The sequence below is a fragment of the Anolis sagrei genome, chromosome 8 (genome assembly GCF_037176765.1).
Source record: "Anolis sagrei isolate rAnoSag1 chromosome 8, rAnoSag1.mat, whole genome shotgun sequence".
Lineage (NCBI taxonomy): Eukaryota > Metazoa > Chordata > Lepidosauria > Squamata > Dactyloidae > Anolis > Anolis sagrei.
This window is the reverse complement of record NC_090028.1, coordinates 30671734-30687928: the sequence shown is the minus strand read 5'-3', so window position 1 is coordinate 30687928 and position 16195 is coordinate 30671734.

The following is a 16195-nucleotide window of genomic DNA, read 5'->3' as shown; positions in this document are numbered from 1 at the left end:
GATCGGCGGAGGGGGAGATGTGTTCATCCTTGTTAATAATCTCACATAGCAAATGGAGATGCCAATGCGTTTTTTCAAAGCCTTTGGGAAAATGAGCAGAAAAAGTAGGAAAAGCAGGTGTGTTGGGTTGGCTGGCTGTCAAGGGAAACTTCAAGGCCAAGAAGACAGGAAATCTGGCTCTATTCGTTGTTCTTAGGGCGAGGGGCAAAAAATTCTGCTTCTAGATCAGTGTTTCTCAGGCGAGGGAGAGTGCGTGAAGCTGGAGGGACTGGACCAACATGAGCCAACAATGTGATGTGGCGACAAAAAAAGCCAATGGGATTTTGGCCTGCATCAATAGGAGCATAGTGTCTAGATCTAGGGAAGTCATGCTACCCCTCTATTCCGCTTTGGTTAGACCACACCTGGAATATTGTGTCCAATTCTGGGCACCACAATTCAAGAGAGATATTGACAAGCTGGAATGTGTCCAGAGGAGGGCAACTAAAATGATCAAGGGTCTGGAGAACAAGCCCTATAAGGAGCGGCTTAAAGAGCTGGGCATGTTTAGCCTGAAGAAGAGAAGGCTGAGAGGAGATATGATAGCCATGTATAAATATGTGAGAGGAAGCCACAGGGAGGAGGGAGCAAGCTTGTTTTCTGCTTCCTTGGAGACTAGGACGTGGAACAATGGCTTCAAACTACAAGAGAGGAGATTCCAACTGAACATGAGGAAGAACTTCCTGACTGTGAGAGTTGTTCAGCAGTGGAACTCTCTGCCCTGGAGTGTGGTGGAGGCTCCTCCTTTGGAAGCTTTTAAACAGAGGCTGGATGGCCATCTGTCAGGGGTGATTTGAATGCAATATTCCTGCTTCTTGGCAGGGGGATGGACTGGATGGCCCATGAGGTCTCTTCCAACTCTTTGATTCTATGATTCTACGATTCTATGACCCCCAAACACCAGTATTCAAATTTGACTGTATTGGGTTTTTGTGCCAAATTTGGTCCAGTGAATGAAAATATATCCTGCATATCAGATACTTACATTACAATTCATAACGGTAGCAAAATTACAGTTATGACATAGCAACAAAAATAATTTTATACTTGGGGGTCACCACAACATGAGGAACTGTTTTAAGGGGTCGCAGCATTGGGAAGGTTGAGAAACACTGCTCTAGAAGAGAAAGGTGGCTGTGTTTGAACAATTGGAACAGCTTATTTGGAGGGACAGAAATAGTCCAGATTTAAGGAAACAGAAGGAAATTTCACACCACTGGTGTTTGGTTAAGGATACCGTAATCCAGGAATGTTCAAATCCCATTATATACAATGGCACAGTAAATTTATTTATTTATTTATTTTATGACATTTATATGCCACCCTTCTCACCCTGAAGGGGACTCGGAGTGGCTGTCAAGAGATATATACATACAATATATTATATTATTAGCATAGTACAATATCAGTATTATATATTACTATATTGTACTATAGGAGATTCCATCTGAACATGAGGAAGAACTTCCTGACTGTGAGAGCTGTTTGGCAGTGGAACTCTCTGCTCCAGAGTGTGGTGGAGGCTCCTTCTTTGGAAGCTTTTAATTAGAGGCCGGATGGCCATCTGTCAGGGGTGGTTTGAATGCAATTTTCCTGCTTCTTGGCAGGGGGGTTGGACTGGATGGCCCATGAGGTCTCTTCCAACTCTATGATTCTATACCATTATATTGTAATATTTTGAGGATATTACATGTAATATAAAATATATAATATTAATATATTATTAGTAGTATTATATTGTATTACATTATAATATTATAAATATTATATGTATATACAATATATTATATTATATTATTAGCATAGCCTAGGAGACAAGGTGGAACTGTCCCCTGGCCCCTTCTCTCTTCACTCCAGCCCAGCGCAGCAGCTGGTGCTGGGGGGGGAGGGGTCCCCAACTGATTACATATTTATTTATTTATTATTAAAACTTATATGCCGCCACTCCCCTGGGGCTCTGAGTGGCCTACAAGAACAGGCTAATATCTAACACAATTTAAAAACAATTTAAAAAACAGTAATATCAAAGATCAAAGGCCTGTCGAAACAGATATGTCTTACATGCCCTGCTGAAAGTTGATAGGTCCCGCAAGGCATGGACTTTGGGTGGCAGAGTATTCCAGAGTGATGGTGCCATTGCTGTAAAGGCTCTGCATCTGGTTGCTGTTAGACGCAAGGTATTGACATTGGGAATTTCCAATATGCAGGAAGCAAGGTGGAACTGTCCCCTGGCCCCCTCTCTCTTCACTCTGGCCCAGAGCGGCAGTTGGTGCTGGGTTTCCTTACATAAAATGGCAAAATCACAGTTCCCTTTTTGGATTTCTAGCCGTATTTTCGAGCCATGGATGGTTGGACTAATGGATATGGAAGTACAACCGTAACCTCTTGTATATTCATTTCCAGGACAGGAAATGAGTCAGCGTGGCTGCATGTGTCCAGATGAACCTTGATAATCTTTAAGGCGTTGTTGTTTTTCATCTTACCATTACACAGCCCACCAAAAAATGTTTTGGTATCTTGGTTTTAGGCCTGTCTCAGGGGTTATTTGGAGTGCTGAATCAATTGCATTGGATAGGCCACATTAGCTCAAGTTTCTTAGATATGATTAACATGGTTTTCTATGGACGAGTAGAAAGCATGTCTTCTGTATCTCAAAAAATAGAGGTGATGGGAGAAAACTGGTGCCATTTTTGGAATCAGCAGGTCAAATATACCCATAAGCAAGTCCAACATTTGAGGGACCAAAATATGTGTTAGCCACATTTGAGGTGGCACTGTTGGTTTTCATCCGTGTCTTCCCATAATCATTGTGCAGAGTTGGCACAGCATGACAGTGACTGTGGAACAATACTGAAGGCTTAATTTTGAGATTGGATTGTGGTGGGTTGAGGTCCCCAACATGTTTCCAGAAGCCCTTAGAAGAAAATGTATATGGGAGAGAATGTTATTAAGTTCTCCAGACTTCACCTTGGGGTGACTTGAGGGGAACGTTCATTCTGAGGCCACTTAGACGGGCTGTACCGTGATGCCAAAGGAAGGACTCCATTGCCAAAAAGCAAAGGAGAGGGCATCTGTTTTCATCAACTCAACATCTGCTCATATTGATATAGTTGTGAGTTTAGAAATAATAACTATAATAAAAATATAAAATGGCTCTCATAATGGTGTAGCCCAATGTTTCTCAACCTTCCTAATATCATGACCCCTTAATACAGTTCTTCATGTTGTGGTGACCCCACAATCATAAAATTATTTTCGCTGCGACTTTACAATTGTAATTTTACTACTGTTATGAATAATAATATAAATATCTGATATGCATGATGTATTTTCATTTACTGGACCAAATTTTGACAAATACCCGATATGCCCAAATTTGAATACTGATAGGGTTGGGAAGGGGGATTAATTTTGTCATTTGGGAGTTGCAGTTCCTTGGATTTCTAGTTCACCTACAATCAAAGAGCATTCTGAACTCCGCCAAATATTGAATTGAACCAAACTTGGCACACAAAACTCCCATGACCAACAGAAAATACTCGAAGGGTCTGGTGGGCATTTACCACGAGTTTTGGAGTTGTAGTTCACCTACAAACAGGGAGCACTGTGGACTCAAACAATGATGGATCTGGACCAAACTTAGCATGAATGTTCAATATGTCCAAATGTGAACACTAGTGGAGATTGGGGAAAATAGACCTTGACATTTGGGAGTTGTAGTTGCTGGGATTTATAGTTCACCTACAATCAAAGAGTATTCTTAACCCCACCAATGATAGAATTGGGCCAAAGTTCCCACACAGAACCCCCATGAACAACAGACTGTGTTTTCTGATGTCCTTTGGTGACCCCTCTTAAACCCCCTCGTGACCTCCTCAGTGGTCCCAATCCCCAGGTTGAGAAACACTAGTGTAGCCAGTTTGCATGACCAGGCAGAGTCTCCTCTAGCTTGTTGATGAGCCATGTTTGGCCTACAAACGGTTTCCTATGTCCCTTTCCTCAACTAGTTTTGCTGTGTTCCTAATCCTAGCCTCTCTTGTGTCCATTGAGCATATTTGTTGTGCTCAGTGGTGGCAAATGAGTTGAAGGTTGGGACAACCCTATGAGAGACTTCTAATAGCCCTAGTAGCCCTAGTCATCAACAGTCCAGCTTAGGTTGAGCCATCTTAGTTGAATCAGTTCATCTGTAATTTCCTCCTGCTTTCCACTTTAACCATCATTGTGATTTTCCCCCAGTGAATCACATTGTCTTATATGTCCAAAGCCACAGTTTGCATAGCCTTAACATTGTATTCTGTGTGTAGTAGAGGATTTTCCATTTGTGAAAGGCCATGCAGAGATAGATAGATAGATAGATAGATAGATAGATATAAATAATGGCTTTTTGATGCTGTTATAACTGCCATTGCTGTATCCTAGGGCCTCTTGGTCCAGACACTAGTACTCTCTGAGAAAGAATGCCTTGTGAAGCTATAAATCTCAGGATTCTATAGCATGGAGTTACAATGCAAGATCAAATGTCTATAAATGTGTAGTCAAGAGGCATTCTTACAACTTGCTTCCATGGATTCCGATTGAACCAAGACATGCTATACTTTTTTTCATATTTCTACTAATTTTAAAATCTAGTACCATATATACTCAAGTATAAGCCGGCCCGAATATATGCTGAGACACCTAATTTTACCACAGAAAACTGGGAAAACTTAGTGTTTGACTTGTGATTTTGTGATATGAAATCCAGCATAGAGATCTTATTTGCTGTGACATACTGTGCTTTTGTATCAATGCCATCAAAGCCAGAATTGAAAAGTCAATGACAGATCCCAAATGTAGACTCTGCAAGGAAGCAGAGGAAACAAAAGATCACACCCTCAGCTGCTGCAAGAAGATCGCACACAGACTACAAGCAGAGGCATAACACCGTTGCTCAGATGATCCATTGGAACTTGTGCCACAAAGACCATCTGCCTGCGACAAAGAACTAGTGGGATCACAAGCCAGAAAACGTTACAGAAAATGAACATGTCAAACTCCTCTGGGACTTCCAAATTCAGACAAACAGAGTTTTAGAGCACAATACTCCTGACCTCACAATCGTGTTAAAAAACAAAGTCGATGTTGAAATCCCAAGTGACAGCAGGATTGAAGAGAAACAACTGGAAAAGCTGACACGATATGTGGATTTAAAGATTGAACTGCAAGGACTCTGGCACAAGTCAGTAAAGGTGGTCCCAGTGGTCATCGGCACACTGGGTGCAGTGCCTAAAGACCTTGGCCTGCACTTAAACACAATCAGCACTGACAAGATTACCATCTGCCAGCTGCAGAAGGCCACCTTGCTGGGATCTGCATGCGCCATTCACTAATACATAACACAGTCCTAGACACTTGGGAAGTGTCTGATGTGTGATCCAATACAACAGCCAGCAGAGTGACCTTGTCTACTGTGGACTCATCTTGTTGTGTTTCAAATAATAATAATAATAATAATAATTATTATTATTATTATTATTATTATTATTATTATTATATTTATTTATTTATACCCTTCCACCATCTCCTCAAGGGGACTTGTGGTGGCTTACATGAGGACAGGCCCAACAATACAGCAATACAAATATACAACATAGGAATACAATAGTAAAATATAAATAAAAATAAATAAATAGATGAAACAATATAAATAAGCACAACAAACAATATAAAATTGCAATAATTGAACACAAAAAATGAAAAAATTGATCACAGTGGTCGGGCCGGTTGCAAAGATTAAAAGTTTAAAAACACTGGGTGAGAGAGCAGTGTAATGTATCTGGACAGGGGATCCGAGAGATGAAAATAAGGTTTAATTGCACTAGCAGGTAAAATAAAGTGCTTCTTTATTTGCACTAGCAGATAAAATAAAGTGCAGGTAAAATAAAGTGGGAACTGGTGCCTTTAGGCTTTGCTTTCTTTGGGATTCTTTCTCCATAAAAACAAGATACAGTAGAGTCTCGCTTATCCAACATAAACAAGCCAGAAGAACATTGGATAAACGAAAATGTCACATAATATGGAGTCTTCTACTATTACCCATCTGACGCAGCACTAGACACCTAGAATATTAACAACGGGGACTCAACAGGGTTAAGGTAAAGCAATGCCTCAGGGCTAAAGTGGCCCAGCAGAATGTGCTTGGATGCGGAAGAGGAGCGTGGAAATCACAGAGGGAAGGAGGGAGGAGGCTTCCGCTTCCGGTCCTGCCTCTTTTCCCCCTTTCCTCCCTCCTCCTCGTCTTGCCTTTTTCACTTTTTGGGAATGGAGAGAGAGTTGGGGAGTGCTTATTTAACGGAAGGGGAAATGCTGGAGGAAAGGGGGGCGTCGGATAAGAGTGCCAGATAAGACAGAATGTCGGATAAGCAAAACTGTACCATACAAGAGACAGTCCTTCAAAAGAGAGGACTGTCTTGACCATCTTTCAGAAGGAGAATGGTCTTTTGTAATGGGAGAGTGAAGGATATCTGGGAATAAGCTTTGGAAATGAGGCCCTCTTTGCTCCCAAACTTTCAACTTGGGACTGGAAAGGAGAAGTCGGAGAAACTCTCAAGACACAATGGTAGCACTTTGATGACCTTTGAACTGCCAGTTTGAAAACAGTTTGGAAACATCTCAAAGTCCTTTCTACAGCCAAGAATCACTTCCCACAGTTCTCTCTTGATGAAAAAATAAAAGGAGGAGGTTACCCGCACAACAAGAGTTTTTTCTCCCAATCTGTTGTCTTCCGGATATGTCTTGGACTACAATATCCATCATCCCCCACCTTCAATGACAACCAGTGGACATATACCTCCTTCCTTGGGTTAATGAAACACCTAAAGGTCACCAGATGCCAATCTTGGAAGCTAAGTAAGGTCAGACCAAGATAATATTTTGGAAGGGAGGCCACCAGTAAATCCTAGGCAACTTTGGTTGTATTTCAGAGGAAGGAATTGGCAAAACATCTCTGAAGGTTCCTTGTCTAAGAAAATCCAATGATCTCACTCTCAGCTTTTTCCTCTCTCCTTCTGTGCTTTTCTTAGAAGATTATTGGTAAGGAAAAACATGTCTCTATCTGCCTATTTTTGCACAGAAAATATAGACAAACCCAACTTATATTTTTGGAAAAGATAGTGGGGTGGGAAAGACAGCCGCATGCCAGTTAAAATCCACACAACTCCCAGTCCGGGGCTTTACTGGGCTCAATCTGAATAAAATTCACTGTGTCTTTAATTTACAGTCTTCAAAGAGCTATTTTCCCCCTCTTTTTTGGTAAATACTTTAAAATTGCTTCTAAAAGAGCCCTCTCTTTTTCTTTTCCAAGGCAATAAGTGCCCACGGAGCATCCCTGCATTTACATCTGAATCAACTTACATCAAATAACTTCACTTTGGTGGGAAGCCACCCCTTTGAATTCTCTTTTTGAGATCCAACACCGAAGGAATGAAACGCCCCAACCACACAACCATATAGAATCATAGAATCATAGAATCAAAGAGTTGGAAGAGACCTCATGGGCCATCCAGTCCAACCCTCTGCCAAGAAGCAGGAATATTGCATTCAAATCACCCCTGATAGATGGCCATCCAGCCCCTGTTTAAAAGCTTCCAAAGAAAGAGCCTCCACCACACTTCGGGGCAGAGAGTTCCACTGCTGAATGGCTCTCACAGTCAGGAAGTTCTTCCTCATGTTCAGATGGAATCTCCTCTCTTGTAGTTTGAAGCCATTGTTCCGTGTCCTAGTCTCTAAGGAAGCAGAAAACAAGCTTGCTCCCTCCTCCCTGTGGCTTCCTCTCACATATTTATACATGGCTATCATATAGGATGTCACTGGATTCATCTACACCAGGCATGGGGAACCTTCGGCCCTCCAGGTGTGGTGGACTTCAACTCCCACAATTCCTTGAGACCAAGGTAAGCCTTTGGGGCGAATGCCGAGCCTCAAGGAATTGTGGGAGTTGAAGTCCACCACACCTGGAGGGCCGAAGGTTCCTGACCCCTGATCTACACTCTAGATTTAATGCAGCTTGAATGAAACCACTTGAACTACCTTGGCTCCATGCTATGAAATTCTCTGAGATGTACTTTGATGAGGCATCAGAATCCTTTAGCAGAGAAAACTAATGATGTTGCAAATCTACAACTCTCATGATTCCATAGTATTGAGCCAATTGCTGGGGTGTTCCTGCAAGTATCTCTGCCAATCTTAGGAAGCTGTTTCTTGATTTAAGTCATTGGTATGCTGGCTGATATCCAAACAGAGGATAGGCCGGAATTGTCCATGCCTTGGTCCTTTCATTGCTGGCTGCTACTTCATGGCAGATATCAAGTGGTGCAAATACCAGCTAAGCAGTGTAATTTCTTCAGTGGTGTAGGGCGTAGACATCTTGTAGTAATGTGGCATGTCTCGTTAAGAGCCACGTGCACTGTTTTAACGTGGTGAGATGTATTCCACACCAGGCATGTGTATTCAGCTTACTTACTTACTTACTTACTTAGATGATCCCTCATTGTCTGAGCAGGAAAGTCTTCCAAGATCAGTGTACTGGCGGTGGGTCTGTAGGTGACTGTTGAGCCCTATTCTTGATCTGCATGTTCTTCCGCAGTGAGGGCATTGGTTTCCAGGAAGGTTGCGGTTGGCTTGACATGCCTTCCTCTTGGCACATTTCCCTTTGTCTCTCTCCATTCGTGCCTCTTCAAATTCTACAGCACTGCTGGTCACAGCTGACCTCCAGCTGGAGTGCTCAAGGACCAGGGCTACCCAGTTCTCAATGTCTATGCCAGAGTTTTTAAGCTGGCTTTGAGCCTATCTTTAAATCCCTTTTCTTGCCCACCAACATTCCGTTTTCTGTTCTTGAGTTTGGAGTAGAACAACTGCTTTGGGAGATGGCAGTCAGGCATCCCGACAACATGGCCAGTCCAGTGGAGTTGATGGCGGAGGACCATCGCTTCAGTGGTGGTGGTCTTTGCTTCTTCCAGCACACTGACATTTGTCCGCTTGTCTTCCCAAGAGATTTACAGGATTTTCCAGAGGCAGTACTGATGGAATCGTTCCAGGAGTTGCATGTCTGTAGACAATCCACGTTTTGCAGGCGTATAGCAGGGTTGGGAGGACAATAGCTTTATAAACAAGCACCTTGGTATCCCTACGGATGTCCCGGTCCTCAAACACTCTCTGCTTCATTCAGAAAAAAAGCTGCACTCGCAGAGCTCAGATGGTGTGGTATTTCAGTGTCAATGTTGACTTTTGTGGAGAGATGGCTGCCAAAGTAGTGGAAATGATCAACATTTTCTAATGTTACACCATTAAGCTATATTTCTGGCATGGGAGAAGGATTGGCTGGTGACTGCTAGAAGAGCAATTTGGTTTTGTCGATGTTCAATGACAGGCCAAGCTTCTCGCATGCTTCTGCAAAGATGTTTAGAGTGGCTTGTAGGTCGTCTTCTGAATGAGCACAGATGACATAGCTTGCCATCTGTCCGATAGATGATTTCCACTCCAGTGTATTCAGCAGTAGAGTAGCAAAGTGCAAGGGCAGATGTCTTCACTGTGCCTGGCTGTGATCCCCAGATTGTGCCAGTCCATTTTCGTATGATGTTATTTCTAGCACCCACTTTTTGCTTGATATTCAAGCAGTGCTTCTTGTAAGTCAGAGCATGGTCCAGAGTGACTCCCAGCTATTTGGGTGTGCTGCAATGCTCCAGTGGGATTCCTTCCCAGGTAATCCTCAAAGCTTCAAAATTACATGATTCAAAATTAAATGCAGCAACTGTTTTCATATTTACAAACTCGAAAAGAATGCAAGGGCCATCTAGTCTCATTCCCAACTAGTGCTGGAATCCATAGATAGAGCATTACTGAGATATGCTCATCCTTTCAAACACACCTAAATTGAAGAGACCTTCAGCACTGGAGATAAATGGACAGCTCTTCTATGACTTCCAAGAATGATGGGCTCCTGTTTTGGAACTGATTGCTGTTGATGCTCAAATCATGTACTTAGGCAGGCTAAACCCACTTGGCAAGTTCCAAATTGAGGACAGATGGCCTGGAAGATTGGGCCAGATTTACAGAAAGTGCATCCTTCTAGCATTTCTGTATAAGATATGTGCATTTTGTTGATTGTAACTTGGCTTGGTCCTTCCAGTATCGTTTGTGTATCTGTATCATCTCGGCATTAGAAGCAAACTGGGACTACCTTTACTGGCTTGTTGAAGTCTTAGATGACAATACTCTAGAGCAGCGTTTCTCAACCTGGGGATCTTGACCCCTGGGAGGGTCACAAGTGGGGTGTCAGAGGGATTGCCAAAGACCATGAGAAAACACAGTATTTTCATTTGTTCATGGGGTTCTGTGTAGGATGTTTGGCCAAATTTTCATGTTGGTGGGGTTAAGAATGCTCTTTGATTGTAGGTGTACTATAAATCCCAGCAACGACAACTCCCAAATGTCAAAGTCTATTTTCCCCAAACTTCACCAGTGTTCACATTTGGGCATATTGAGTATTTGGGCCAAGTTTGGTCCAGATCCATCATTGTTTGTGTACACAGTGCTCTCTGGATGTAGGTGAACTACAACTCCAAAACTCAAGGTCAATGCCCACCAAACCCTTCCAGTATTTTCTGTTGCTCAGCAGAGTTCTGTGTGCCAAGTTTGGTTCAATTCCATCATTGGCAGATTTCAGAATGCTCCTTGATTGTAGGATAACTATAAATCCCAGCAACTACACATCCCAAATGTCAAGGTCTATTTTCCCCAAACTTCACCAGTGTTCACATTTGGACATATTGAGTATTTTGTTTGGTCCAGATCCATCATTGTTTGAATCCACAGTGCTCTCTAGATGTAGGTGAACTACAATTCCAAAATTCAATGCCAATGCTCACCAAACCCTTCCAGTATTTACTGTTGGACATGGGGGTTTTGTGTACCAAGTATGGTTTGATTCCATCATTGTTGGAGTTCAGAATACTCTTTGACTGTAGGTGAACTATGAATCCCAGCAACTAAAACTCCCAAATGACAAAATGAATCCCCCCAATGCCACCAGTATTTGAATTTTGGGCATATTGGGTATTTGTGCCAAATTTTGGGTATTTGTGCCCATACCTTGGGAAGTCTGACTTGGCCACGGTAGTCCACACCCTGGTTACATCCCGTATAGACTACTGCAATGCACTCTATGTGGGGTTACCTTTGAATACTATCCGAAAGCTTCAAATGGTCCAATGGATAGCAGCCAGATTACTAATAGGAGCGGCACTCAGGGAGCAAACAACTCGTCTATTGCGCCAGTTCCACTGGCTGCCAGTTTGCTACCGGGCACAATTCAAAGTGCTGGCTTTAACCTATAAAGCCCTGAATGGTTCTGGTCCAACTTACCTGTCCAAATGCATCTACCCTTATGAACCATGGACTTTAAGAATGTCTGAGGAGGCCCTGCTCTCGATCACGCCTGCGTCACAAATATGTTTGGCAGGTACGGGAGACAGGGCCTTCTCAGTGGTGGCTCCTCAGCTATGGAATGCCCTGCCAAGGGACATTAGATTGGCCCCTTCCCTCTTAACATTCCAAAAAAAAAAGTCAAGACTTGCCTGTTGGAGCAAGCATTTGAAAATGCAGTGTAACAGACATAGGAATATGGAGACTGGATGATGAGATTGAACAACATTTTTAATTAGGAGTCACAAATGATTTATGTTTTTATTGATTTTGAACAGTTTTATATTATATGTTAATGTTTTTAAATACTTTTATGGTGTTGTTGGGCATTGCACTGTTGCCTCGGCAAACTGCCCTGAGTTGCCTGAGGGCTGAGAAGGGCGGTATACAAATACAGTAAATAAATAATAATAAATTTGGTCCAGTGAATGAAAATACATCCTGCACATCAGATATTTACATTACGATTCATAACAGTAGCAAAGTCACAGTTATGAAGTAGCAATGAAAATAGTTTTATGTAGACTACTGCAACACTCTCTATGTGGGGTTGCCTCTGAAGACTGCAATTAGTCCAACGAGCGGCAGCCAGATTATTAACAGGAGCAGGATACAGGGAGCATACTACTCCTCTCTTGCGCCTGCTCCACTGGCTGCCAATTAGCTTCCAAGCACAATTCAAAGTGCTGGTGTTGACCTATAAATCCCTAAATGACTCCGGTCCAGTTTACCTGTCCTAACGGATTCTCCCCTATGAACCATCAAGGTTGTTAAGATCTTCTGGAGGGGCCCTGCTCTCGGTCCCACCACCCTCGCAATCGCGTCTGGTGGGGACGAGGGACAGGGCCTTCTTGGTGGTGGCCCCTTGGCTCTGGAACTCTCTCCTGCTGGAGATTAGAACTGCCCTTCCCTCCTAACCTTTAGAAAGTTAGTGAAAACCTGGCTCTGGAATCTGGCATTTGCTGAGTGAGTCAATAACTCTTGACCACACGGATGGATGGGGATGAATAGTGAATTTATTCTGATGACTTGGCCTTATGTAATTATATGATTGTATTTTAATGTGTTTTATATTAGTGTGTTATTAGATGTGATGTTTTAAACTATTGTGTATGAATTCCTCTGTTGTAAACTGGCCTGAGTCCCTCGTCGGAGGTGAGAAGACCGATATATAGAAGTTCTAAATAAATAAATAAATATGTTTGAGGGGTCACCACAACATGAGGAGCTATATTAAGGGGTCATGGCATTAGGACGGTTGAGAAACACTGCTCTATCGTTTGTGTGTCTGTATCATCTTTCCATTAGAAGCAAACTATCAGCATTGAAGCCTTAGCTGACAATACTGTTGAGGCAATTTGGGGGGGGGGGGTTGCAACAAATCACACACATAGGCACAATCCCATTGTTACAAACACACCTGTCATGCCCATTCAGATGGTGGATTATATGAGCCTTCCAGATCTCGCTTCGCAGCGAGAGTCTGCTGGCGCCGGCCCAGAAATTCATTAGGCGAACCCAGAATCATTATGGTTTTATTAAGACCAAGTTAAGCAATCCACAAACTCAGCAAGAAATTGTATAGCCAGGGGAAGGACTGATGCAATCAAGGAACAAAAAGGAGAAGCAGATTAGGTAAAGATTCCCTGGCCGCTGGTGCGTGCGTGTGTGTCAGAACAAAAGAAACATTAATGTTATTATTTTAAATTATTTATCAGCCAGGCGACTCCTAATTAACGTCGACGGCCTTTTCCATCGCAAAGCGGAGGGCAGAGGGATGGGTAGTGCTCGCCCCCCTTGGCACTTACAGTCGGGCATCTAATGATGGAGAGAAATAGCAGGGGAGAAAGAGAGAGATAAAAGCAGACAAATAACAAAATCTGTTGAGAAGGCTTCACAAGGTATTCTGTGACCTGGGGACCAACTCTGCTTCTTGAGAATATGTCAGCTAAAATGGTTTCACTATAAACAGTGAGATCAAAAGGAAAGGAAATGCAAAAAGTGGAGGAAATCATCATTACCTTCACCGTGGACTTTTAACAAACAGTAGTTGGCTTCAACACCCTAAAGCAGGGTTTCTCAACCTTCCTAATGCCGCAACCCTTTAATACAGTTCCTCATGTTGTGGTGATCCCCAACCATAAAATTATTTTTATTGCGACTTCATAACTATAATTTTGCTACTGTTATGAATCGTAATGTAAATATTGGATATGCAGAATGCATTTTCATTCACTGGACCAAATTGGGCACAAATACCCAATACGCCCAAATTTAAATATTGGTGGGGTTTGGAAAAAATAGACCTTGACATTTGGGGGTTGTAGTTGCTGGGATTTATAGTTCACCTACAATCAAAGAGCATTCTGAACTCCACAAGCAATGGAATTGAATCAAACTTGGCACACAGAACTCCCATGACCAACGGAAAATACTGGAAGGGTTTGGTGAGCACTGACCTTGAAATTAGGATTTGTAGTTCACCTACATCCAGAGAGCATTGTGGACTCAAACAATGATGAATCTGGAGCAAACCTGGTGGAGTTTGGGGGAAAAACACCTTGACATTTGGGAGTTGTGGTTGCTGGGATTTATAGTTACTATACAATCAAAGAGCATTCTGAACTCCTCCAAGAATGGAATTGAACCAAGCTTGGCACAGAGAACTCTCACAACCAACAGAAAATACTGGAAGGGTTTGGTGGGCACTGAGTTTTGGAGTTTTGGATTTGTAGCTCATAAAACTTGGCACAAATACGCAATATACCCAAATATACCCAATGTGAACACTGGTGGAGTTTGGGGAAAATAGACCTTGACATTTGGGAGTTGTACTTGCTGGGATTTATAGTTCACCTACAATCAAAGAGCATCCTGAACCCCAGTGATGATAGAATTGGGCCAGACTTCCCACACAGAACTGCCATGCCTTAAAGGGATTTGCTGGCATGAGCATCCCTATATCCGCATATGTCCTCCCTTGCGAACCCCTAAGGGTCCTGACCCCCAGGTTGAGAAATGCTGAGATACATGCAACTGATTTAACACTTTGGACAGAGTTCGGTTCAGCACCATAGACACCGAACAATACTTGTTAATGCGCAATATGCCGAAATATGAACACTGGTGGAGTTTGGGGAAAATAGACCTTGACATTTGGGAGTTGTAGTTCCTGGGATTTATAGTTCACCTACAATCAAAGAGCATTCTGAACTCCAGTGATGATAGACTTGGGCCAAACTTCCCATACAGAACCTCCATGCCTTGAAGGGACTCACTGGCTTGAGCCTCCCTCCAATCTCACATGCTCTCCCTCACCCGGACATGCACACCACGCTGCCATGCACCAAGCATGCTTGCTCTCCCCTCCCCACTTGTGGAGTCTCAGAAACACCTCTCCCCACTGACTGAGAGGCTGGCCAATCACAGTGGAGGAGGGGATTTGGTGGGATGATCCGCTGTCTGTTTCCAAAAAAGAAGACAAGAACAGGTGGAGAGATCTTCAGCCTTCTCTGCCAAAAGAGTTCCTAAGACCATCAGAAATATATGTTTGCTGATAGTCTTTGGTGACCTCTCTGAAGCCTCCTCACTACCCCCCCCCCCCCGGGGTCACCACCCCCAGGTTGAGAAACACTGCTCTAAAGGCACCAGGTCCTGTCTAATGTTGAAAACCCTGGTTAGTATCTGGATGGGGGACCATCAATGAATACTAGGTGCTGTATTTCGGAGGAAGGAACTGGCAAAAACATAATAGGAAATCTTCAACCAGAGAAGTCAGCCATAGCAGAGCACCTGATGAACCAGCATCGACACAGCATATTATTTGAGAACACAGAAATGCTGGACCACACCAACAACCACCAGGTCAGACTACACAGAGAAGCTATTGAAATCCACAAGCATGTGGACAATTTCAACAGAAAGGAAGAGACCATGAAAATGAACAAAATCTGGCTACCAGTATTAAAAAAACTCTAAAATTACAACAGCAAAACAGCAGAGAGGAAACAACCAGGCACATCTTAACACCTCTCAACAAAAGATTTTCCCAGGCTCAGCCAGGCTTTCAAATGCTAATGAAGGTGGTCAGTTGAAACATTCACACCTAGCTCCAGCAGGGAAGAGCTCCTTGCCCCACCCCAGCCATTCCACAGATATATAAACCCATTGTCCTAATTCCAACAGACATCACTACCTCTGAGGATGCTTGACATTGATGCAGGTAAAACATCAGGAGAAATGCCTCTAGAACATGGCCCTATAGCCCGAAAAAACCCACAAGAACCTTATAATAGGAAATCTATGGGTTGCCCAAAAATTGGCAGGCAATTTGAAGGACCATGTATACTTATTTAGCTGGTGATACCCTTAAAGTAGCGTATTTGTCAAAGCCATCTTGGTGTAGTGGTTTGAGGGTTGGACCCAGGCTGGATCTACATTGCACTATATCCCAGGACGTGATCCCAGATTATCTGCTTTGAACTGGATTATATGAGTCTACACTGCCAGATAATCTGGGATAAGCAGATAACCTAGGATCAGATCCTGGGCAGTATAGATTCAGTTCAAGATTTGAATATCCACTCAGCCATGGAAACCCATTGGGTGACTTGATCAAAAGTCACACTCTCAGTTTTCAGAGAAGGCAATGGCAGCCACCACTGCATCCATCTTACCAAAATAATTCTATGATGGG